At 46.3% G+C, this 26816-nt stretch overlaps 1 pseudogene; it reads left to right on the top strand.

The window, feature by feature from the left end:
* The first annotated feature begins 459 nt into the window (after nucleotides 1-459).
* On the top strand, nucleotides 460-26816 carry LOC135534593 (phosphatidylserine synthase 1-like; annotated as a pseudogene).

Below are 26816 nucleotides of genomic sequence, written 5' to 3'. Positions count from 1 at the left end.
AAATATTCATATTACTCTTTACCCTCCTGTCACATGAACGTAAATAACCTCACGCGGTGTGGAACTGACCTTGGTTTACCCATAGAAATATAATCCATTCTATTTATGTGGGTTTGCCTTGGTGGTTTACAAACGTTAAGAAAATAGCGCGTGATTGATCTCATAAACTGAACCCTTCGGCTTTCCATAGTGGCACTACCCTAGACTTACAAACCAATCAAAAAAGTCGAGAGTTTCTTTTCCCCGAAAACGTTTCAGTAAATTTAACCCGTGATGTTCGCACTCGCAAGAAGGCAGCAGTTCATTATTGACTCTGTTTTTCTTTAGGTTGTGCTGTTGCGCACATATTTAACGGACGTGCGTCTGGTCGTTTTGGCCTTTACGAGTGGACAACATGAATCATTAATTTCGCTGAACGTCTAAATGTCAATCTAAAGGAGCCCGCAGGAGGAAAGCTGATTCCTCTGGTCACGCTCCCGCAATTATGGCGTCCGGATATGGGTACGAATCGCGGACTATAGGCAAAGATGATGTGAACTACAGGATGCATTTCCGTATGATCAACGAGCAGCAAGTGGAGGATATTACACTGGACTTTTCACTATAAGCCGCACACAATAACACTGTTAACATGCACAGTGCTCAGCTTGATGTATTTTGCATTTACAAGGTAAGTAGAGTGGCTAGACAGTTAACTACCGGTAGTTAACACTAGCTAGCTATATGCTAAAGATATTGACTGAGCCAACTGCCAGAGCAGCTAAGTGTTTGATTATGCAGTCAAAAAGTAAGTACGTTCGCTAGTATTTCCGACAATTGACATGGGTAACTAAGGTCTTTCGATGAAGTAGTTAGCTAGCTTTAAGTTCTCTGGTGCGGACTGACCATATGTCTCGTCTCTAATGAAGGAGAATGTTTAATTTGTTTTGGTTTCGATGTAGCAAGTGGGCTGATTTTATTTGCTATTTGTAGCAACATTGTGTTAACGTCCCACGTTTGTATCTTTTCTATACCGTGGGGAAGGATCACCCTTCCTGGTTCCTGGTGGTCCATTTTTATCTGCAAGATGCATCGAGCCGTTTCTTACATCATGGGTGCGTTCAGTTCAATTGAACATATGCTACGTTGCGGAACCGTTTGCATTGAACGTTATTGAACAGTCTTTGAGGTACCTTTGCGCCGTTTGTTGGGTGTGGCAGGCTGTGGTTGAAGCAACGAGTTACGTATTTAAAGGAGAGCGGTGCATTTTGAACTCACAACCCAACCTCTCCCGGTTTTCAACTGGTCGTTCGTACAGCACCGTTTCCACTACGTTTTTGCTTACTGAACGCAGCCCATGATGCACAGCTTGGCTGTGTCCAAATGGCATCCTATTCCATATAGCGCCCTGGTCAAAATTATTTCACTATGTGGAATGGGGTGCCATTAGGGACAAATCTCTTATCTGCTGCTCTCATCAAGAGTGGTTTATCCTCAATAACCAAATGGGATGGGGTGTGTCAGGAGTAGGTCAACCAGCACTGATGAGTGAATTATAATATCATTTCTCTGATCTTTAATAAGTGTGATTGAAGGAGAGCACAGTACAGCAGGCTATGTGGGGACAGAGGTGGGAATAGAATTTGGGTTTCAAACCCACCTGTCCAATCAGTGCATCAGTTTTAGAACTGTTTTCATCTCACTGACTCAAATGTCTTAATGCTGGTTTTGGTTTGTGTTAATAATTCTTGCCTTTTGTTATGTTAGGGATGAGACGAACGAAGACGCCAACTTGTGGGTGGGCCTCATCCTGGTCCTCTCTTCTTCCTGGTCATCAGTGTTCTGGCCTTCCCTAACGGTAAGGACAAGGTTGTCCAAGTTGCTTTAGACCTGGGCTCTGGTCAAAAGTAGTGTACTATATAGGGTGCTACTGTAACCGCTGTGAACTGGCTAGCTAGTGCGCGGTAGTAGCGTTTGAAACGGTCATGTCACTCGCTCTGAGATGTTGAAGTAGTTGTTTCCCTTAGTCTGCCGGGGCTTTTGTGGAGTGGTGGGTAACGACGCTTCCAGGGTGACTGTTTCTGTGCACATAAAACGTATGTGTCAGACATCTCTACATGTCATTGTACACCAGCCTTGTAACTCTTAAGTGTGGATGAAGTTGTTGATTCAATATTTTTGACACTTCTCTCTCTAGGACCATTTACCAGACCACATCCGGCGATATGGCGAATAGTTTTCGGTGAGTGACATTAAGTGACAAATATAACAATCCCTTTTTTTTGTATAGGCCTAGCTACCATTCCAGTTCACTTTGAATGAGTTTAACCATTAATTATCCACCCAATTCATGAGTTGGTAATCTTTCTAGGTTTCTTTCTAGGTTCCTTCCTTCTTGGGAGTGTTTCCTGGCCACTGTGCTTCTGCTTCGGTTGCTCTTTGGGGTTTAGGCCTACTTTCTGACAACTGTTGATGTAAAAGGGCTTTCTAAATTGCTGAAACCAGTTCAGCCCTGATTGAATGAGATTCTGCCTAATCTGTTATTGCTCTGTTATGGTCAGGTCTGAGTGTGCTGTACTTCCTGTTCCTAGTGATCTAACATCTCCCTTTTATGGTCAGGTCTGAGTGTGCTGTACTTCCAGTTCCTAGTGATCTGACATCTCCCTGTTATGGTCAGGTCTGAGTGTGCTGTACTTCCTGTTCCTAGTGATCTGACATCTCCCTTTATGGTCAGGTCTGAGTGTGCTGTACTTCCTGTTCCTAGTGATCTGACATCTCCCTTTTATGGTCAGGTCTGAGTGTGCTGTACTTCCTGTTCCTAGTGATCTGACATATCTCTTTATGGTCAGGTCTGAGTGTGCTGTACTTCCTGTTCCTGGTGTTCATCATCTTCCTAAACTGGGAGCAGGTGAAGAACGTCATGTACTGGCTGGACCCCAACCTGCGCTACGCCACCCGGGAGGCTGACATCATGGTGAGTAAGCAGCAGTCTTGCTCTCCTATCAGTCTCTGTGGTTGCATCCCAACTCACCCTGTTCCCTATGGAGTGCACTACTTTTCACTAGAGCCGTGGTCAAAAGTAGTGCACTATAATAGGGAATAGAGTGCCATTTGGGACGCACCCTTTACTGTCAGTTTCTGATCTCTTAGCTATCAGTCTCTTGGTTAGCACATTGACCTCGGCTACTTCCTGATTCTCCATCTGAGGTGCATACTTCCCGGCATGCCTTTTTAACAATTGTGAAACTCCCTCCAGCCAATTCTTACACCAATCCAATGCTTTTAATCCACGATGGGAAGTGTGCAAGTCCACACTTTGGGGAAAAGGGTGGAGAAACAGGATACAGCCCTCTTCTATCACCAACACTCACTTCCTCATGCTCTTGTTCTGATTGGCTAGTGTTGATGTCGTCTCTGGCCGCTGTGCTCTGCTTGTAGGAGTATGCAGTGAACTGTCACGTGATCACCTGGGAGCGAATCCTGAGCCACTTTGACATATTTGCCTTCAGTCACTTCTGGGGCTGGGGCATGAAGGCCCTGCTCATCCGCAGCTACGGCCTCTGTTGGACCATCAGCATCACCTGGGAGCTCACTGAGGTACACACCCCAAAGCACCAACACACACAGGAGACTGTCAGATAAGGAGTTTAGGAGAGGTATAAATGATTACTCTTCCTCTCCCTATTTTCCCTCAGCTGTTCTTCATGCACCTGCTGCCTAACTTTGCTGAGTGCTGGTGGGACCAGCTGATCCTGGACATCCTGTTGTGTAATGGAGGAGGCATCTGGATGGGTATGACTGTCTGTCGCTTCCTGGAGATGAGGACCTACCACTGGGCCTCCATCAAGTAGGTACCCATAACCCTACCACTGGGCCTCCAAGTAGGTACCCATAACCCTAACTCCATCAAGCACCCATAACCCTCCATCCAAGTAGGTACCCATAACCCTATCACTGGGCCTCCAAGTAGGTACCCATAACCCTATCACTGGGTCTCCATCAAGCAGGTACCCATAACCCTACCACTGGGCCTCCAAGTAGGTACCCATAACCTTATCACTGGGTCTCCATCAAGCAGGTACCCATAACCCTAACCCTCACTGGGCCTCCATCAAGCAGGTACCCATAACCCTACCACTGGGACTCCATCAAGTAGGTACCCATAACCCTATCACTGGGTCTCCATCAAGTTGGTAACCATAACCCTATCACTGGGCCTCCATCAAGTAGGTAACCATAACCCTATCACTGGGTCTCCAAGTTGGTAACCATAACCCTATCACTGGGCCTCCATCAAGTAGGTACCCATAAACCTATCACTGGGCCTCCATCAAGTAGGTACCCATAACCCTACCACTGGGCCTCCATCAAGTAGGTAACCCTAACCACCACTGGGCCTCCATCAAGTAGGTAACCATAACCCTACCACTGGGCCTCCATCAAGCCGGTAACCATAACCCTACCACTGGGCCTCCATCAAGCCGGTACCCCATAACCCTACCACTGGGCCTCCATCAAGCAGGTACCCCATAACCCTACCACTGGGCCTCCATCAAGTAGGTACCCATAACCCTACCACTGGGCCTCCATCAAGTGGGTACCCCTAACCCTATCACTGGGCCTCCATCAAGCAGGTACCCCATAACCCTACCACTGGGCCTCCATCAAGCAGGTACCCATAACCCTACCACTGGGCCTCCATCAAGTAGGTACCCCATAACCCTACCACTGGGCCTCCATCAAGTAGGTACCCATAACCCTACCACTGGGCCTCCATCAAGTAGGTAACCATAACCCTACCACTGGGCCTCCATCAAGTAGGTAACCATAACCCTACCACTGGGCCTCCATCAAGTAGGTAACTATAACCCTATCACTGGGCCTCCATCAAGTAAGTACCCATAACCCTACCACTGGGCCTCCATCAAGTAGGTAACCCCCTAACCCTATCACTGGGCCTCCATCAAGCAGGTAACCATAACCCTACCACTGGGCCTCCATCAAGTAGGTAACCCTAACCCTATCACTGGGCCTCCATCAAGTAGGTAACCATAACCCTACCACTGGGCCTCCATCAAGTAGGTAACCATAACCCTAACCCTATCACTGGGCCTCCATCAAGCAGGTACCCATAACCCTACCACTGGGCCTCCATCAGGTACACAAAAGTATATGGACACCTGCTCATCAAACATCTTATTCCAAAATCATGGGCATAAAAATTGAGTTAGCCCCCTCCCCTCCCCTTTTCTGCAAATATCAGCCTCCACAATTCTGGGAAGGCTTTCCACTAGATGTTGGAACATTGCTGTGGAACTTGCCTCCATTCAGCCATGAGCATTAGTGGGGTCGGGGCCGTTGCTGAAATAGGAAAGGGCCTTTCCCAAACGTTTGCCACAAAGTTAGTAGCACAGAGTCATCTAGCATGTTATTGTATGCTGTAGCTTTAAGATTTCCCTTCACTGGAACTAAGAGGCCTAGCCCGAACCATGAAAAACAGATCCAGACCATTATTCTGTCAAACCCAGATTCTTCCGTCTTACTGCCAGATGGTGAAGCGTGATTCATCACTCCAGAGAACACGTTTCCACTTTGCCATAGTCCAATGGTGGAGTGCCTTACACCACTCTAGCCGAAGCTTGGCATTGCGCTTGGTGATCTTAGGTTTGTGTGCGGCAGCTCGGCCGTGGAAACCCATTTCAGAAGCTCGCGAAACTTCCAGAGGCAGTTTGGAACTCGTTGTCAGTGTTGCAACCGAGGACAGGCAATTTTTATGTGCTTCAGCAGGTCCTGTTCTGTGAGCTTGTGTGGCCTACCACAGCCGTTGTTGCTCCTCGATGCCACTTCACAATAACGGCACTTATTGTGGGGCGGCAGGGTAGCTTGGTTAGAGCGTTGGACCAGAACCGGCAAGTTTGAATCCCGAGCTGACAAGGTACAAATCTGTCGTTCTGCCCCTGAACAGGCAGTTAACCCACTGTTCCTAGGCCGTCATTGAAAATAAGAGTTTGTTCTTCCTAGTAAAATAAAGGTAAAAAAATAAATAAATAAATAAAAAAACTTACAGTTGACCGGGGCAGCTCCTGTTGACTTGTTGGAAAGGTGGTATATGGGGAGTTCTGGCCTGACGGGTTAATTCTACTGCCAATGTGTGTCTATGGGAGATTGCATGGCTGTATGCTAGATCTTATATACAGGTTAGCAAACGGCTATAGCTGAAAATGCTGAACCTGCTAATATGAAGGGGTGTCCACATACTTTTGGCTCTGTAGTGCAGGTCCTCCTAGCCCTACCACTGGGCCTCCAGCATGTAGGTCCCCTCCATCCCTCGTTTTACTGGCTGTGTCACAATTGGCACCCTTTTCCCTGTATAGAGTAGTTCTTTTGACCAGGCCTCATGGGGCTCTGCAATAGCGTCGTGTCCGGGGGGTGTACTGCCTCGCTACCTAAACAGGAGATCTGCTTCTGGCTCAGAAAAGGCTACTTACTTTCTCTAGGGAATTGAGTGACATTTGTTCACATCTCAGAAACAAAACCGTAGGGAAATTGACTTCCTACATTTTTACATTTACCTTTTTTAGTCATTTATCAGACTTTCTGATCCAGAGGCACTTACAGTTTAGCTTTCGTTGGTATTATCAGGCCCGTTGCCCGGTAACGAGGTGGCCTTGAATGATTTATGTAATGGCATTGTTTTCATCCTAGTTAGCTGTGTGTTAACATTAGCAAGCCTGTTAACTCTTCTGCCGCGTGTGTGTCTACCTGTCCAGGGACATCCACACCACGACAGGAAGATCAAACGTGCTGCGCTCCAGTTCACCCCGGCGAGCTGGACCTACGTCCGCTGGTTTGACCCCAAGTCTTCCCTGCAGCGCGTCACCGGGGTCTACCTCTTCATGATCATCTGGCAGGTATGTTCCTGCTTTCAAACGTACAACTGTCATTCTATTTCTAATGCACCCGTGTCCAATAACACCCTATAGTGCACTACTTAAGGGCCCTGGTCAAAGTCTATCTGACCTGACAGCACTAGGTATATGGGGAGTTCTGGCCTGACAGGGGTTAGCTGTTAGCACTAGGTATATGGGGAGTTCTGGCCTGACAGGGGTTAGCGGCTAGCACTAGGTATATGGGGAGTTCTGGCCTGACAGGGTTAGCTGTTAGCACTAGGTATATGGGGAGTTCTGGCCTGACAGGGGTTAGCTGGTAGCACTAGGTATATGGGGAGTTCTGGCCTGACAGGGGTTAGCTGTTAGCACTAGGTATATGGGGAGTTCTGGCCTGACAGGGGTTAGCGGCTAGCACTAGGTATATGGGGAGTTCTGGCCTGACAGGGGTTAGCTGTTAGCACTAGGTATATGGGGAGTTCTGGCCTGACAGGGGTTAGCTGGTAGCACTAGGTATATGGGGAGTTCTGGCCTGACAGGGGTTAGCTGTTAGCACTAGGTATATGGGGAGTTCTGGCCTGACAGGGGTTAGCTGGTAGCACTAGGTATATGGGGAGTTCTGGCCTGACAGGGGTTAGCTGGTAGCACTAGGTATATGGGGAGTTCTGGCCTGACAGGGGTTAGCTGGTAGCACTAGGTATATGGGGAGTTCTGGCCTGACAGGGGTTAGCTGTTAGCACTAGGTATATGGGGAGTTCTGGCCTGACAGGGGTTAGCTGGTAGCACTAGGTATATGGGGAGTTCTGGCCTGACAGGGGTTAGCTGGTAGCACTAGGTATATGGGGAGTTCTGGCCTGACAGGGGTTAGCTGTTAGCACTAGGTATATGGGGAGTTCTGGCCTGACAGGGGTTAGCTGGTAGCACTAGGTATATGGGGAGTTCTGGCCTGACAGGGGTTAGCTGGTAGCACTAGGTATGGGGAGTTCTGGCCTGACGGGGAGCTGTTAGCACTAGGTATATGGGGAGTTCTGGCCTGACAGGGGTTAGCTGGTAGCACTAGGTGTATGGAGAGTTCTGGCCTGACAGGGGTTAGCTGGTAGCACTAGGTATATGGGGAGTTCTGGCCTGACAGGGGTTAGCTGGTAGCACTAGGTATATGGGGAGTTCTGGCCTGACAGGGGTTAGCTGGTAGCACTAGGTATATGGGGAGTTCTGGCCTGACAGGGGTTAGCTGGTAGCACTAGGTATATGGGGAGTTCTGGCCTGACGGGTGAGCTGTTAGCACTAGGTATATGGGGAGTTCTGGCCTGACGGGGTTAGCTGGTAGCACTAGGTATATGGGGAGTTCTGGCCTGACGGGGTTAGCTGGTAGCACTAGGTATATGGGGAGTTCTGGCCTGACGGGTGAGCTGTTAGCACTAGGTATATGGGGAGTTCTGGCCTGACAGGGGTTAGCTGGTAGCACTAGGTATATGGGGAGTTCTGGCCTGACAGGGGTTAGCTGGTAGCACTAGGTATATGGGGAGTTCTGGCCTGACGGGGTTAGCTGGTAGCACTAGGTATATGGGGAGTTCTGGCCTGACGGGGGTTAGCTGGTAGCACTAGGTATATGGGGAGTTCTGGCCTGACGGGGTTAGCTGGTAGCACTAGGTATATGGGGAGTTCTGGCCTGACGGGGTTAGCTGGTAGCACTAGGTATATGGGGAGTTCTGGCCTGACGGGGTTAGCGGTTAGCACTAGGTATAGGGGAGTTCTGGCCTGACGGGGTTAGCGGTTAGCACTAGGTATAGGGGAGTTCTGGCCTGACGGGGTTAGCTGGTAGCACTAGGTATATGGGGAGTTCTGGCCTGACGGGGGTTAGCTGGTAGCACTAGGTATATGGGGAGTTCTGGCCTGACGGGGGTTAGCTGGTAGCACTAGGTATATGGGGAGTTCTGGCCTGACGGGGTTAGCTGGTAGCACTAGGTATATGGGGAGTTCTGGCCTGACGGGGTTAGCTGTTAGCACTAGGTATATGGGGAGTTCTGGCCTGACGGGGGTTAGCTGTTAGCACTAGGTATATGGGGAGTTCTGGCCTGACGGGTTAGCTGGTAGCACTAGGTATATGGGGAGTTCTGGCCTGACAGGGTTAGCTGGTAGCACTAGGTATATGGGGAGTTCTGGCCTGACAGTGGTTAGCTGGTAGCACTAGGTATATGGGGAGTTCTGGCCTGACGGGGCTTAGCTGGTAGCACTAGGTATATGGGGAGTTCTGGCCTGACGGGGTTAGCTGGTAGCACTAGGTATATGGGGAGTTCTGGCCTGACGGGGGTTAGCTGGTAGCACTAGGTATAGGGGGAGTTCTGGCCTGACAGGGGTTAGCTGTTAGCACTAGGTATATAAAATGGTTTTGCTTCGGTGTTCCCTAATGAATATGACCCTGGGTTAATGATGGAAAGCACTGGAGTTTATTCAGTGCTTCACCATCTATCCATCCACCCCACGGTGTGGTGGGGCGCTGTCCCCCCGTCCAGAAACTGTCCACCCAGTCACATGTCATCCGGCTAGTTTCTCACTCTTTAAGTAATGAGACTTCAATAAGAACACGCCAGGCAGAATCCCCATATACACTCCCAGACAAAAGTTTGGGGACACTTACTCATTCCAGGGTTTCTTTTTAAAACTATTTTCTAAATTGTAGAATGCAAATCTGTCAAGGCAGAAAGTGGCTACTTTGAAGAATTTCAAATATAAAATACTTACTGCATGATTCCGTAGGTGTTATTTCATACTTTTGAAGTCTTAACTATTATTCTACAATGTAGAAAATAGTAAAAATAAAGAAAAACCCTGGAATGAGTAGGTGTGTCCAAACATTTGACTGGTACTATATAGATGGTACTGGTACTGTATAGATGGTACTGTATAGATGGTACTGTATAGATGGTACTGTATAGATGGTACTGTATAGATGGTACTGGTACTGTATAGATGGTACTGTATAGATGGTACTGGTACTGTATAGATGGTACTGTATAGATGGTACTGGTACTGTATAGATGGTACTGTATAGATGGTACTGTATAGATGGTACTGTATAGATGGTACTGTATAGATGGTACTGGTACTGTATAGATGGTACTGTATAGATGGTACTGTATAGATGGTACTGTATAGATGGTACTGTATAGATGGCATGGTACTGTATAGATGGCATGGTACTGTATAGATGGCATGGTACTGTATAGATGGCATGGTACTGTATAGATGGCATGGTACTGTATAGATGATACTGGTACTGTGTAGATGATACTGGTACTGTGTAGATGGTACTGGTACTGTATAGATGGTACTGGTACTGTATAGATGATACTGGTACTGTGTAGATGGTACTGGTACTGTGTAGATGGTACTGTGTAGATGGCATGGTACTGTATAGATGGCATGGTACTGTATAGATGGCATGGTACTGTGTAGATGGTACTGTGTAGATGGTACTGGTACTGTGTAGATGGCATGGTACTGTGTAGATGGCATGGTACTGTATAGATGGCATGGTACTGTGTAGATGGCATGGTACTGTGTAGATGGTACTGTGTAGATGGTACTGTGTAGATGGTACTGTGTAGATGGTACTGTGTAGATGGTACTGTGTAGATGGTACTGTGTAGATGGTACTGGTACTGTATAGATGATACTGGTACTGTGTAGATGGTACTGTGTAGATGGTACTGTATAGATGATACTGGTACTGTGTAGATGGTACTGTATAGATGATACTGGTACTGTGTAGATGGTACTGTGTAGATGGTACAACTCTGGTACTGTATAGATGGTACTGGTACTGTGTAGATCAGGGGTGTCAAAGTCAAATGGACGGAGGGCCAAATAAAAAATTTAGCTACAAGCCGAGGGCCGGACTGTTCGAATGTTCATTGAAAAATTTTAAATGACGCATATAGTCTAGTGAACCTAATTGAACCTACTGAAAACCTAACAAATATATTCCAATATGATCAGATAAATAAAGCAATATTTTCTTATGGCTCTGTCAGTAATCTTTAATTTTCAACAGACACAAAAGACAAATTTCCTTTATATAAAAATCCCGAACTGGCGGTGATTCAAACCTTTGGCTCTGATAAAGTTAACTGTGCGCGTGATGATGCTCATTACATGCTCCATTTTCAAGGCTTTACCGCACAACGCTTCCTGGTGTATGATACAATGATAAGCTGTCAGCTCACCTGTCGCGTTTTCCTCTTGCATCTTTTCCCGTATCTTCGCCACCAGTCCGCTCCTGTGTCCACACATCGCAGGTGCTCCGTCGGTTGTCAAACCCACGAGTTTTTCCCAAGGCAGCTCCATCTCATTTACACATCTTGACACCTCTTCATACAAATCATGCCCCGTAGTTGTGCCATGCATAGGACGTAAAGCCAAAAACTCCTCTGTCACGCTTAGGCTGGAGTCCACTCCCCGCGGATGAAAATTGACAACTGGGCAATGTCAGAAATGTCGGTGCTCTCATCCACAGCCAAGGAATATGCAATGAAATCTTTTCCCTTTTTCACAAGCTGCTCTTTTAGATTGATGGACAACTGGTCTACTCTCTCGGCAATGGTGTTTCTGCTCAGACTCACATTTAAAAAGAGTTGCCTTTTTCTGGGCAAACTTCGTCACAAACTTTAATCATGCAGTTTTTGATGAAATCCCCCTCCGTAAATGGCCGGGCTGATTTAGCGATCTCTTCTGCCAAAATAAAACTGGCCTTGACAGCAGCCTGGCCTTGTGATTTGGCTTTTTTGAACAGAGCCTGTCGAGATTTGAGGCCTCGTTTTAATTCCTCTGCCTTTTGTAGCCTTTGTTCCATGTCCATATTCTTGTTTTTGTCCGCGTGTTTCGTTTCATAATGTCGTCTCAGATTATACTCTTTCAGTACCGCCACACTTTCTCCACACAGAAGACACACAGGTTTTCCAGCTACCTCCGTGAACATATACTCCGACTCCCACCTTGTTTGAAACCCCCGGTTCTCAGTGTCCACCTTCCGTTTTGCCATTTTTGATGGGTATCTGAAAGTTAATTTTACTGTGATGCTGACGACTGCTGTGCCAATAAATATTGAAATGAAGCAGCCTACTGCTCGGTGCGTCACCGTTGCATTGTGGGAAATGTAGTATTGGTGCGTGTAAAAGATCTGCGGGCTGCCGGCTTGCTGCGGTCTGCGGGCCGGTTCTAATAATAAATCAAGATCATCCCAGGGCCGTAAAAACCTTCTCGCGGGCCGGATGTGGCCCGCGGGCCTTGACTCTGACATATGTGGTGTAGATGATACTGGTACTGTGTAGATGGTACTGTATAGATGGTACAACTCTGGTACTGTATAGATGGTTCTGGTACTGTATAGATGATACTGGTACTGTGTAGATGGTACTGTATAGATGGTACTGTATAGATGGTACAACTCTGGTACTGTATAGATGGTACTAGTACTGTGTAGATGGTACTGGTACTGTGTAGATGGTACTGTGTAGATGGTGCTGGTACTGTATAGATGGTACTGGTACTGTATAGATGGTACAACACTGGTACTGTATAGGTGGTATGGTACTGTATAAATGGTACAACACTGGTACTGTATAGATGGTATTGTATAGATGGTACAACACTGGCACTGTATAGATGGCACTGTATAGATGGCACTGTATAGATGGCACTGTATAGATGGCACAACACTGGTACTGTATAGATGGTATTGTATAGATGGTACAACACTGGTACTGTGTAGATTGCACTGTATAGATGGCACTGTATAGATGGCACGGTACTGTGTAGATGGTACAACACTGGCACTGTATAGATGGCACTGTATAGATGGCACTGTATAGATGGCACTGTATAGATGGCACTGTATAGATGATACTATATAGATGATACTATATAGATGGTACAACACTGGTACTGTATAGATGGTACTGTATAGATGGTACTGTATAGATGGTACAACACTGGTACTGTGTAGATGGTACTGTATAGATGGTACAACACTGGTACTGTATAGATGGTACTGGTACTGTATAGATGGTACTGTATAGATGGTACAACACTGGTACTGTATAGATGGTACAACACTGGTACTGTATAGATGGTACAACACTGGTACTGTATAGGTGGTACAACACTGGTACTGTATAGGTGGTACAACACTGGTACTGTATAGGTGGTACAACACTGGTACTGTATAGATGGTACAACACTGGTACTGTATAGATGGTACAACACTGGTACTGTATAGGTGGTACAACACTGGTACTGCATAGGTGGTACAACACTGGTACTGTATAGATGGTACTGTATAGATGGTACAACACTGGTACTGTATAGATGGTACTGTATAGATGGTACAACACTGGTACTGTATAGGTGGTACAACACTGGTACTGTATAGATGGTACAACACTGGTACTGTATAGGTGGTACAACACTGGTACTGTATAGATGGTACTGTATAGATGGTACAACACTGGTACTGTATAGATGGTACTGTATAGATGGTACTACACTGGTACTGTATAGATGGTACTGTATAGATGGTACAACACTGGTACTGTATAGATGGTACTGTATAGATGGTACTACACTGGTACTACGTAGGTGGTACAACACTGGTACCGCGTAGGTGGTACAACACTGGTACCGCGTGAGGTGGTACAACACTGGTACCGCGTAGGTGGTACAACACTGGTACCGCCAGTAGGTGGTACAACACTGGTACCGCGTAGGTGGTACAACACTGGTACCGCGTAGGTGGTACAACACTGGTACCGCGTAGGTGGTACAACACTGGTACCGCGTAGGTGGTACAACACTGGTACCGCGTAGGTGGTACAACACTGGTACCGCGTAGGTGGTACAACACTGGTACCGCGTAGGTGGTACAACACTGGTACCGCGTAGGTGGTACAACACTGGTACCGCGTGAGGTGGTACAACACTGGTACCGCGTAGGTGGTACAACACTGGTACCGCGTAGGTGGTACAACACTGGTACCGCGTAGGTGGTACAACACTGGTACCGCGTAGGTGGTACAACACTGGTACCGCGTAGGTGGTACAGCGTAGCTGGTACTGTATAACAGGGATTCTGCCTGGCGTGTTCTTATTGAAAACTCATTTCTTAAAGAGTGAGTAACTGACATGTGACTGGGGGACAGTTTCTGGATGGGGGACAGCGCCCCACCACACCGTGTGGTGGATGGAAAGATGGTGAACTTCAATAAGTTCCAGTGCTTTCCATCATTAACCCAGGGTCACATTCATTAGGGAACACTGTGGCAAAACCATTTTTGCAATGGAAAATGAAAACGAGCATTTCTTGTTGGAAAAGTTCTAGTAGTCCCTCAGTTTTAGTCCGTTGTCTACTATTTGTTGCCAATGAATACAATCCAGGTCCCAGCCAGAGAGCCCACCATAGCTGCCAATACTCCTTTAACCCCCCTTTATCCTCAATACTGGCTGCCATGGCGATGAAAAGCTGAGCAGCTTCTCTTGAAATGGACTAGTCTACCCTCTCCCCCTCTCCTTCAGTCTCCCGTTCCCAACACTCTGGGGGCTTGAAATAGTAATTACCCACTCTTTGAGAGGAGCTTTACGAGTGGGGTGGTGGGAGGAGGGGAGAGCAAAGGTAGAGAGAGTCCTCAGGAGTAGCTACAGTTTAGCTGCGTTCTCTCCAGAGGGCCCCTAGACAGGCTCAGGGCCAAATAAGACTATCTCTACACTGAGAGACACACGCGCACACACACACACACACACACACACACAGGCTCAGGGCCAAATGACAGCGTGTTGAGGCGGTCTGGTTCCAGTCTCTTCATTATGCTGTACTGTGAATGATGAGGAGCGCAGGGTCAAACGGTGAGTGGGTCCAAATGTTGACATGGTTCAGGTTCACTGTATTGCATAGCTCGGCTATGTATTCTACTTCCTCATTTGGGAGGTAGAGAGAGAGGGAGGAGTTAGTTGATGGCAGGTAGCCTGGTTATTAGAGCATTGGGCCAGTAACCAAAAGGTTGCCTGATCGAATCCCGAGCTGAGAAGGTAAAAATCTGTGGTTCTGCCCCTGAACAAGGCAGTTAACCCACTGTTCCTAGGCCGTCATTGTAAATATGAATTTGTTCTTAACTGACTTCCCTAGTTAAATTACAAACAGATCAAATCATTTGTCGCTTTATTCAGTGTGATTAGAGCCCTGTGTAGAGCCCTCTGGGGGGGGGGGGGAGAGCTCTGTAGTGCCCTGTGTAGGGGGTGGCTTTGTGATGGTGTCTGTGATTAACGCTCTCTGTTTCTCCATAGCTGACAGAGTTGAACACATTCTTCCTGAAGCACATATTTGTGTTCCCGGCGTGCCACGCCCTCAGCTGGTGTCGGATCCTCTTCATCGGCATCATCACAGCTCCCACCGTGAGGTAGGACCTCACCCCTCACCTGGGCTGATCTCTTCCCCCCTCTCTCCTCTGTTCTCCCCCCCCCTCTCTCCTCTGTTCTCTTCTCTCCTCTGTTCGCTCCCCCCCTCTCTCCTCTGTTCTCTCCCCCTCTCTCCTCTGTTCTCTCCCCCTCTCTCCTCTGTTCTCTCCTCTGTTCTCTCCCCCTCTCTCCTCTGTTCTCTCCTCTGTTCTCTCCCCCTCTCCTCTGTTCTCTCCCCCCCCTCTCTCCTCCCCCTCTGTCCTCTGTTCTCTCCCCCTCTCTCCTCTGTTCTCTCCCCCTCTCTCTCTCTGTTCTCTTCTCTCCTCTGTTCTCTCCCCCTCTCTCCTCTGTTCTCTCCCCCTCTCTCCTCTGTTCTCTTCTCTCCTCTGTTCTCTCCCCCTCTCTCCTCTGTTCTCTCCCCCCTCTCTCCTCTGTTCTCTTCTCTCCTCTGTTCTCTCCCCCCTCTCTCCTCCCCCTCTCCTCTCTCCTCTGTCCTCCCCCCTCTCTCCTCTGCACCAGTCTTTAGAAAACTCCTCAGTCATACCATCAGTGTTTGTCCAACATGTCTAGAGTTAATGGCTATGAGAGGACAGCTCTCTGTCTGTGGTAAACGGGTTCACATGTCTGCCTTCACATCCTGTGTTTGTCCTGACCTGTTGTGGTGTTTTCTCCCTGTGTTTTTCAGGCAGTACTATGCCTACCTCACAGACACACAGTGTAAGCGTGTTGGGACACAGTGCTGGGTGTTTGGGTGAGTGTTATTTCATTAGCTACTACCATGACGACAGTAGATGATGTCTGAGGAGATAAAGCTGTTTACTCTGCTGTCTGCCATCTACACCATTAAACTACAATAGACATTTATATCTGCAGTAGTCAGCCGTCAGGTCGATGATTGACCTTAAGTCAACAACTGAACAGAGCTCTTTGACCGTGTGGTTTCTACCGTTGGGCTGTGTATTTCTATGTAAACTGTAGCTGTGTGAGGGTGAAGACATGGGGGTGGAGGCTAGTGTTAACGGACCTTCTACAGCGTGGAGGACTGAGAAACTGTAGCAGTGTGAGGGTGAAGACATGGGGGATGGAGGCTAGTGTTAACGGACCTTCTACAGCGTGGAGGACTGAGAAACTGTAGCAGGGTGAAGACATGGGGGATGGAGGCTAGTGTTAACGGACCTTCTACAGCGTGGAGGACTGAGAAACTGTAGCTGTGTGAGGGTGAAGACATGGGGGATGGAGGCTAGTGTTAACGGACCTTCTACAGCGTGGAGGACTGAGAAACTGTAGCTGTGTGAGGGTGAAGACATGGGGGATGGAGGCTAGTGTTAACGGACCTTCTACAGCGTGGAGGACTGAAAAACTGTAGCAGTGTGAGGGTGAAGACATGGTGGATGGAGGCTAGTGTTAACGGACCTTCTACAGCGTGAGGACTGAGAAACTGTAGCTGTGTGAGGGTGAAGACATGGGGGATCGAGGCTAGTGTTAACGGACCTTCTACAGCGTGGAGGACTGAGAAACTGTAGCGTTGTGAGGGTGAAGACATGGTGGATGGAGGCTAGTGTTAACGGACCTTCTACAGCGTGGAGGACTGAGAAACTGTAGCAGTGTGAGGGTGAAGACATGGGGGATGGAGGCTAGTGTTAACGGACCTTCTACAGCGTGGAGGACTGAGAAACTGTAGCAGTGTGAGGGTGAAGACATGGGGGATGGAGGCTAGTGTTAACGGACCTTCTACAGCGTGGAGGACTGAGAAACTGTAGCAGTGTGAGGGTGAAGACATGGGGGATGGAGGCTAGTGTTAACGGACCTTCTACAGCGTGGAGGACTGAGAAACTGTAGCAGTGTGAGGGTGAAGACATGTGGGATGGAGGCTAGTGTTAACGGACCTTCTACAGCGTGGAGGACTGAGAAACTGTAGCTGGTTAGGGCTGTACACACACACACACACACACACACAGACAGTCTGGCAGTGAAGCACTACAAAACAATGGCCTCCATTATCCCCCAGCTAAACCCTGAGTATTAGAGACTGGCTGTATGAAAGTCATTACTGAGACTCATGGGGTAGGAGTGTGTAGGGTAGAATACTCTATAATACTGGAATCACTAAGTCAGTGTGTAGGGTAGAATACTCTATAATACTGGAATCACTAAGTCAGTGTGTAGGGTAGAATACTCTATAATACTGGAATCACTAAGTCAGTGTGTAGGGTAGAATACTCTATAATACTGGAATCACTAAGTCAGTGTGTAGGGTAGAATACTCTATAATACTGGAATCACTAAGTCAGTGTGTAGGATAGAATACTCTATAATACTGGAATCACTAAGTCAGTGTGTAGGGTAGAATACTCTATAATACTGGAATCACTAAGTCAGTGTGTAGGGTAGAATACTCTATAATACTGGAATCACTAAGTCAGTGTGTAGGGTAGAATACTCTATAATACTGGAATCACTAAGTCAGTGTGTAGGGTAGAATACTCTATAATACTGGAATCACTAAGTCAGTGTGTAGGGTAGAATACTCTATAATACTGGAATCACTAAGTCAGTGTGTAGGGTAGAATACTCTATAATACTGGAATCACTAAGTCAGTGTGTAGAATACTATAATACTGAATCACTAAGTCAGTGTGTATAAATACTGGAATCACTAAGTCAGTGTGTAGGGTAGAATACTCTATAATACTGGAATCACTAAGTCAGTGTGTAGGGTAGAATACTCTATAATACTGGAATCACTAAGTCAGTGTGTAGGGTAGAATACTCTATAATACTGGAATCACTAAGTCAGTGTGTAGGGTAGAATACTCTATAATACTGGAATCACTAAGTCAGTGTGTAGGGTAGAATACTCTATAATACTGGAATCACTAAGTCAGTGTGTAGGGTAGAATACTCTATAATACTGGAATCACTAAGTCAGTGTGTAGGGTAGAATACTCTATAATACTGGAATCACTAAGTCAGTGTGTAGGGTAGAATACTCTATAATACTGGAATCACTAAGTCAGTGTGTAGGGTAGAATACTCTATAATACTGGAATCACTAAGTCAGTGTGTAGGATAGAATACTCTATAATACTGGAATCACTAAGTCAGTGTGTAGGGTAGAATACTCTATAATACTGGAATCACTAAGTCAGTGTGTAGGATAGAATACTCTATAATACTGGAATCACTAAGTCAGTGTGTAGGGTAGAATACTCTATAATACTGGAATCACTAAGTCAGTGTGTAGGGTAGAATACTCTATAATACTGGAATCACTAAGTCAGTGTGTAGGGTAGAATACTCTATAATACTGGAATCACTAAGTCAGTGTGTAGGGTAGAATACTCTATAATACTGGAATCACTAAGTCAGTGTGTAGGGTAGAATACTCTATAATACTGGAATCACTAAGTCAGTGTGTAGGGTAGAATACTCTATAATACTGGAATCACTAAGTCAGTGTGTAGGGTAGAATACTCTATAATACTGGAATCACTAAGTCAGTGTGTAGGGTAGAATACTCTATAATACTGGAATCACTAAGTCAGTGTGTAGGGTAGAATACTCTATAATACTGGAATCACTAAGTCAGTGTGTAGGGTAGAATACTCTATAATACTGGAATCACTAAGTCAGTGTGTAGGGTAGAATACTCTATAATACTGGAATCACTAAGTCAGTGTGTAGGGTAGAATACTCTATAATACTGGAATCACTAAGTCAGTGTGTAGGGTAGAATACTCTATAATACTGGAATCACTAAGTCAGTGTGTAGGGTAGAATACTCTAATACTGGAATCACTAAGTCAGTGTGTAGGGTAGAATACTCTATAATACTGGAATCACTAAGTCAGTGTGTAGGGTAGAATACTCTATAATACTGGAATCACTAAGTCAGTGTGTAGGGTAGAATACTCTATAATACTGGAATCACTAAGTCAGTGTGTAGGGTAGAATACTCTATAATACTGGAATCACGAAGTCAGTGTGTAGGGTAGAATACTCTATAATACTGGAATCACTAAGTCGGTGTGTAGGGTAGAATACTCTATAATACTGGAATCACTAAGTCGGTGTGTAGGGTAGAATACTCTATAATACTGGAATCACGAAGTCAGTGTGTAGGGTAGAATACTCTATAATACTGGAATCACTAAGTCGGTGTGTAGGGTAGAATACTCTATAATACTGGAATCACTAAGTCGGTGTGTAGGGTAGAATACTCTATAATACTGGAATCACTAAGTCGGTGTGTAGGGTAGAATACTCTATAATACTGGAATCACTAAGTCAGTGTGTAGGGTAGAATACTCTAATACTGGAATCACGAAGTCAGTGTGTAGGGTAGAATACTCTAATACTGGAATCACTAAGTCTGTGTGTAGGGTAGAATACTCTATAATACTGGAATCACTAAGTCAGTGTGTAGGGTAGAATACTCTAATACTGGAATCACTAAGTCTGTGTGTAGGGTAGAATACTCTATAATACTGGAATCACTAAGTCAGTGTGTAGGGTAGAATACTCTAATACTGGAATCACTAAGTCGGTGTGTAGGGTAGAATACTCTAATACTGGAATCACTAAGTCTGTGTGTAGGGTAGAATACTCTATAATACTGGAATCACGAAGTCAGTGTGTAGGGTAGAATACTCTATAATACTGGAATCACTAAGTCGGTGTGTAGGGTAGAATACTCTATAATACTGGAATCACTAAGTCGGTGTGTAGGGTAGAATACTCTATAATACTGGAATCACGAAGTCAGTGTGTAGGGTAGAATACTCTATAATACTGGAATCACTAAGTCGGTGTGTAGGGTAGAATACTCTATAATACTGGAATCACTAAGTCGGTGTGTAGGGTAGAATACTCTATAATACTGGAATCACTAAGTCGGTGTGTAGGGTAGAATACTCTATAATACTGGAATCACTAAGTCGGTGTGTAGGGTAGAATACTCTATAATACTGGAATCACTAAGTCGGTGTGTAGGGTAGAATACTCTATATAATACTGGAATCACTAAGTCGGTGTGTAGGGTAGAATACTCTATAATACTGGAATCACTAAGTCGGTGTGTAGGGTAGAATACTCTATAATACTGGAATCACTAAGTCGGTGTGTAGGGTAGAATACTCTAATACTGGAATCACGAAGTCAGTGTGGATTCTGACTGTTATTTATGTTTAGATATACATACACTTCTCCCAATCAAATCAAACTATTTGTCTCATGAATAAAACAAGTGTGTATTACTGGGAAATGCTGAATACAACAGGTGTAGACTTTACTGTGAAATGCTTTACTTACAAGCCCTTAACCAACAGTGCAGTTCAAGAAGAGTTAAGAAAATATTTACTAAATAAACTAAAGTAACACAATAACAATGTGGAGGCTATATACAGGGGGTACCGGTACCGAGTCAATGTGGAGGCTATATACAGGGGGTACCGGTACCGAGTCAATGTGGAGGCTATATACAGGGGGTACCGGTACCGAGTCAATGTGGAGGCTATATACAGGGGGTACCGGTACCGAGTCAATGTGGAGGCTATATACAGGGGGTACCGGTACCGAGTCAATGTGGAGGCTATATACAGGGGGTACCGGTACCGAGTCAATGTGGAGGCTATATACAGGGGGTACCGGTACCGAGTCAATGTGGAGGCTATATACAGGGGGTACCGGTACCGAGTCAATGTGGAGGCTATATACAGGGGGTACCGGTACCGAGTCAATGTGGAGGCTATATACAGGGGGTACCGGTACCGAGTCAATGTGGAGGCTATATACAGGGGGTACCGGTACCGAGTCAATGTGGAGGCTATATACAGGGGGTACCGGTACCGAGTCAATGTGGAGGCTATATACATGGGTACCGGTACCGAGTCAATGTGGAGGCTATATACAGGGGTACCGGGTACCGAGTCAATGTGGAGGCTATATACAGGGGGTACCGGTACCGAGTCAATGTGGAGGCTATATACAGGGGGTACCGGTACCGAGTCAATGTGGAGGCTATATACAGGGGGTACCGGTACCGAGTCAATGTGGAGGCTATATACAGGGGGTACCGGTACCGAGTCAATGTGGAGGCTATATACAGGGGGTACCGGTACCGAGTCAATGTGGAGGCTATATACAGGGGGTACCGGTACCGAGTCAATGTGGAGGCTATATACAGGGGGTACCGGTACCGAGTCAATGTGGAGGCTATATACAGGGGGTACCGTACCGAGTCAATGTGGAGGCTATATACAGGGGGTACCGGTACCGAGTCAATGTGGAGGCTATATACAGGGGGTACCGGTACCGAGTCAATGTGGAGGCTATATACAGGGGGTACCGGTACCGAGTCAATGTGGAGGCTATATACAGGGGGTACCGGTACCGAGTCAATGTGGAGGCTATATACAGGGGGTACCGGTACCGAGTCAATGTGTGGGGATACAAGTTAGTTGAGGTCATTTGTACATGTAGGTAGGGGTAAAGTGGCTATGTATAGATAATAAACAGACATTAGCAGCAGTGTAAAAACAAAGGGGTGGATCAGTGTAAATAGTCCGGTGGCCATTTGATTCATTGTTCTGCAGTCTTATGGCTTGGGGGGGGTAGAATCTGTTAAGGAGCCTTTTGGTCCTAGACTTACAGCTTGCCATACGGTAGCAGAGAGAACAGTCTGTGACTAGGGTGACTGGAGTCTTTGACACATTTTGGGGCCTTCCTCTGACAACGCCTAGTATAAAGCTCCTGGATGGCAGGAAGCTTGGCCCCAGTGATGTACTGGGTCGTACGCTCTACCCTCTGTGTATTCTAGTGGTTCCCATGTTCAGGGAAATAAGGGATCTTAGAAACTTTTGTAGACAAAACATTTGTGAACTGTGATTTTCTCATTTTTTCCCTCCGGTACATCCCATTAAATTGCTGTCCATCCATGTTTCCATTGTGCATGTGGCATGTGTACTATTGTCAGTCTGTTTATTTAGGTTCGCGCTTAGCAGGGGTCTGAATATGTTGCTTATTCCCTCCAGCACCCACTAGAGGAAAGGCTGTTGGCAATGTTAACATCTGACCATGTAGATGGACCGGTTTCATGTTTCCATGGGCCTCAGCTTACCTCTCTCACATTCTCTCTGCCTCGCTCACCCCCTCACCCTCCTCTCCCTCACTCTGCCATGTCACCACCAGCCGGGTGACAGGTGTCATAGGGTCCCAACAGCTACCCTATTCCCTTTATAGTGCACTACTTTAGACCAGGTTATCCACCATGGAGGGAATAGGGAGCCATTTGGGACACAACTATAGCTGTCTGATTACCCAGCAGCCTTAGCTGTAGTGTGACGTCTGTGTGTCTGTGTGTGTGTGTCTCTGTTGACATCACAGGGCCATAGCGTTCCTGGAGGCCTTGGGCGTGTATAAAGTTTGGAATGGAGCTGTTCTCCAAGACCCAGGTCCTCTATGTGCTGCTGTGGCTGGTGTGTGTGGTAAGAATGGTCTCCACACAGCTGTCATGTTCAAGTAGTATTACTGTGCACATAAACATACTAGTCTCCACACAGCTGTCATGTTCAAGTAGTATTACTGTGCACATAAACATACCAGTCTCCACACAGCTGTCATGTTCAAGTAGTTTTACTGTGTACGTAAACATACCAGTCTCCACACAGCTGTCATGTTCAAGTAGTTTTACTGTGTACGTAAACATACCAGTCTCCACACAGCTGTCATGTTCAAGTAGTTTTACTGTGTACGTAAACATACCAGTCTCCACACAGGTGTCAGGTCCAAGTTGTTTTACTGTGTACTCAAACCAGTCTCCACACAGCTGTCATGTCCAGGTTGTTTTACTGTGTACGTAAACATACCAGTCTCCACACAGGTGTCAGGTCCAAGTTGTTTTACTGTGTACACAAACCAGTCTTCACACAGCTGTCATGTCCAGGTTGTTTTACTGTGTACGTAAACATACCAGTCTCCACACAGGTGTCAGGTCCAAGTTGTTTTACTGTGTACACAAACCAGTCTCCACACAGCTGTCATGTCTAAGTGGTTTGTTTATGTACATAGTAAAACTAGTCTCCAAACAGTTGTTCAGGTCTCTAAAAGTACATATCACTATTTATGTTTGCAGACCAGTCCGTTTTTTGTCATCGTTAATGTACCATAAATAGCTTAGTCATCATTAAGATCATGTGACTGTTGGACCAACGTACCAGGGCTGTAGTTGTCCTAGTATTAGATGGTGACAGGATAACGTACCAGGGCTGTAGTTGTCCTAGTATTAGATGGTGACAGGATAACGTACCAGGGCTGTAGTTGTCCTAGTATTAGATGGTGACAGGATAACGTACCAGGGCTGTAGTTGTCCTAGTATTAGATGGTGACAGGATAACGTACCAGGGCTGTAGTTGTCCTAGTATTAGATGGTGACAGGATAACGTACCAGGGCTGTAGTTGTCCTAGTATTAGATGGTGACAGGATAACGTACCAGGGCTGTAGTTGTCCTAGTATTAGATGGTGACAGGATAACGTACCAGGGCTGTAGTTGTCCTAGTATTAGATGGTGACAGGATAACGTACCAGGGCTGTAGTTGTCCTAGTATTAGATGGTGACAGGATAACGTACCAGGGCTGTAGTTGTCCTAGTATTAGATGATGACAGGATAACGTACCAGGGCTGTAGTTGTCCTAGTATTAGATGATGACAGGATAACGTACCAGGGCTGTAGTTGTCCTAGTATTAGATGATGACAGGATAACGTACCAGGGCTGTAGTTGTCCTAGTATTAGATGGTGACAGGATAACGTACCAGGGCTGTAGTTGTCCTAGTACTGCTTTATCTATGGAATGTCAGTGTGTTTGCAGCTAAAAGGCCTTTCATTTTGTGGCTGATATGTTGGCAATATGAGGGACTACTTGATGTTGGTGTATTCATTTCATTGTATTCATAGATCTATCTATGTATATGTATATGTTTGTATTTTATGTTTTGACTATTGTTTCAACCAATTTCCCTCTGGGACAATAAAGCTGAAACGTGACCTTGAACTGACTGTGGCCTTAACTCTGTCTCCTCTCCTCCCAGGCCTTAATCACATTCCTGTGTCTGTATGGGATGGTGTGGTATGCAGAGATCTACGGCCCCAAAGAGAAGGTATGTTGACATACCAGGCTCCACATGAACTACACCTCGTTGACTACAGGATGGTCCTGCTGCAACCATTCTCCATATACATGCACCTTTATTCATCGCTTAGAACACATGTCCCTGGAACTGTGGCTATCCCAGGTCGTTTAGAACACATGTCCCCGGATCTGTGACTATCCCAGGTCGTTTAGAACACATGTCCCCGGAACTGTGACTATCCCAGGTCGTTTAGAACACATGTCCCCGGAACTGTGACTATCCCAGGTCGTTTAGAACACATGTCCCCGGAACTGTGACTATCCCAGGTCGTTTAGAACACATGTCCCCGGAACTGTGACTATCCCAGGTCGTTTAGAACACATGTCCCTGGAACTGTGACTATCCCAGGTCGTTTAGAACACATGTCCCTGGAACTGTGGCTATCCCAGGTCGTTTAGAACACATGTCCCCGGAACTGTGGCTATCCCAGGTCGTTTAGAACACATGTCACCGGAACTGTGTCTATCCCAGGTCGTTTAGAACACATGTCCCCGGAACTGTGATTCCCCCCCGTCCATTTTTAGGGGAACAAAAGTATTAGGACAAATTCACTTATGTGTATTAAAGTAATCCAAAGTTGAGCATTTGGTCCCATATTCATAGCATGCAATGACCACATCGTGCTTGTGACTTGGCTGGATGTATTTGCTGTTTGTTTTGGTTGTGTTTCAGATTATTTTGGGCCCAATAGAAATGTATGGTAAATAATGTGTATTGTCATTTTGGAGTCACTACTGTTCTAAATAAGAATATAATGTTTTTAAACACTTCTACATGAATGTGGATGCTACCATGATTACGGATAATCTTGAACGGATCGAAGATAATGATGAGTGAGAAAGTCGGAAGCGAAAATATCATACCCCCAAGACATGCTAACCTCTCACCATTACAATAACAGGGGAGGTTAGCATTTTATATCATACCCCCAAGACATGCTAACCTCTCACCATTACAATAACAGGGGAGGTTAGCATTTTATATCATACCCCCAAGACATGCTAACCTCTCAGACTATTTTGAAGCATCTTGGCTACAGCATCTCAACATGGACAAAGGGTAGTATTGCTGTTTTTCAAGCGAAGGTCTTTTTAAGGGAGTATGCGAACACACTCGTTCAGTTTGCCGAGCCAAGTTTGCTGCCGCCCTAAAGTCCCAGGGCCAGAGTGAGGGTTTGAGCGAGTCCTCTGAGTGAGGGTTTGAGCGAGTCCTCTGAGTGAGGGTTTGAGCGAGTCCTCTGAGTGAGGGTTTGAGCGAGTCCTCTGAGTGAGGGTTTGAGCGAGTCCTCTGAGTGAGGGTTTGAGCGAGTCCTCTGAGTGAGGGTTTGAGCGAGTCCTCTGAGTGAGGGTTTGAGCGAGTCCTCTGAGTGAGGGTTTGAGCGAGTCCTCTGAGTGAGGGTTTGAGCGAGTCCTCTGAGTGAGGGTTTGAGCGAGTCCTCTGAGTGAGGGTTTGAGCGAGTCCTCTGAGTGAGGGTTTGAGCGAGTCCTCTGAGTGAGGGTTTGAGCGAGTCCTCTGAGTGAGGGTTTGAGCGAGTCCTCTGAGTGAGGGTTTGAGCGAGTCCTCTGAGTGAGGGTTTGAGCGAGTCCTCTGAGTGAGGGTTTGAGCGAGTCCTCTGAGCGAGGGTTTGAGCGAGTCCTCTGAGAAGTACTCATAGCCAACTGGAAAGCTTTTCTACAGAAACCATGATTTGTGTAGAATGTTGTTTAATCCACATTTTTACCGTACTGTGAATGGCAGTTTCCACACCTGTGTTTTTAGAGTTCATAAACTAGCTGACTCACTGTGTAGTTTAGTCTTCAGGGAATATGACCTTGTGGTTCATCTATAAAGAACATGACAGGATGTCACAGCTTTTCATCTGTAGATCATTAACCTTGTATTCACTCCAATGACTTTGACAAAGTCCCAAATGGCACCCTACTGCCTATGTAGCCTAGTGCACTACTTTTCACCAGGACTCCAGTGCACTACTTTTCACCAGGACTCTAGTGCACTACTTTTCACCAGGACTCTAGTGCACTACTTTTCACCAGGACTCTAGAGCACTATACAGTGTAGGGGGAGGATGCCATTTGGGACTCCTGCCTGTGGCTGGATCAGCTGGCTGTTGGTTGTGTAGTGTTCTCTCAGTCCTATGTCAGTGACATGTCTGTTCTGACCCCTCCTGTGTTTTACAGAGCTACTCTGAATGTGAGGACAGCAACTACAATGAGGACTTTGTGTCAGAACAAAGGAAAGGTAACTATGGTGTCTCTATTCATCCTCTAGGGGTAAACAGAACAAGGTAACTATGGTGTCTCTATTCATCCTCTAGGG

Source organism: Oncorhynchus masou, unplaced genomic scaffold (assembly GCF_036934945.1).
Source record: "Oncorhynchus masou masou isolate Uvic2021 unplaced genomic scaffold, UVic_Omas_1.1 unplaced_scaffold_3626, whole genome shotgun sequence".
Lineage (NCBI taxonomy): Eukaryota > Metazoa > Chordata > Actinopteri > Salmoniformes > Salmonidae > Oncorhynchus > Oncorhynchus masou.
Note: the sequence above shows the minus strand (reverse complement) of the source record. Positions and strands in the feature narration are given on the sequence as shown.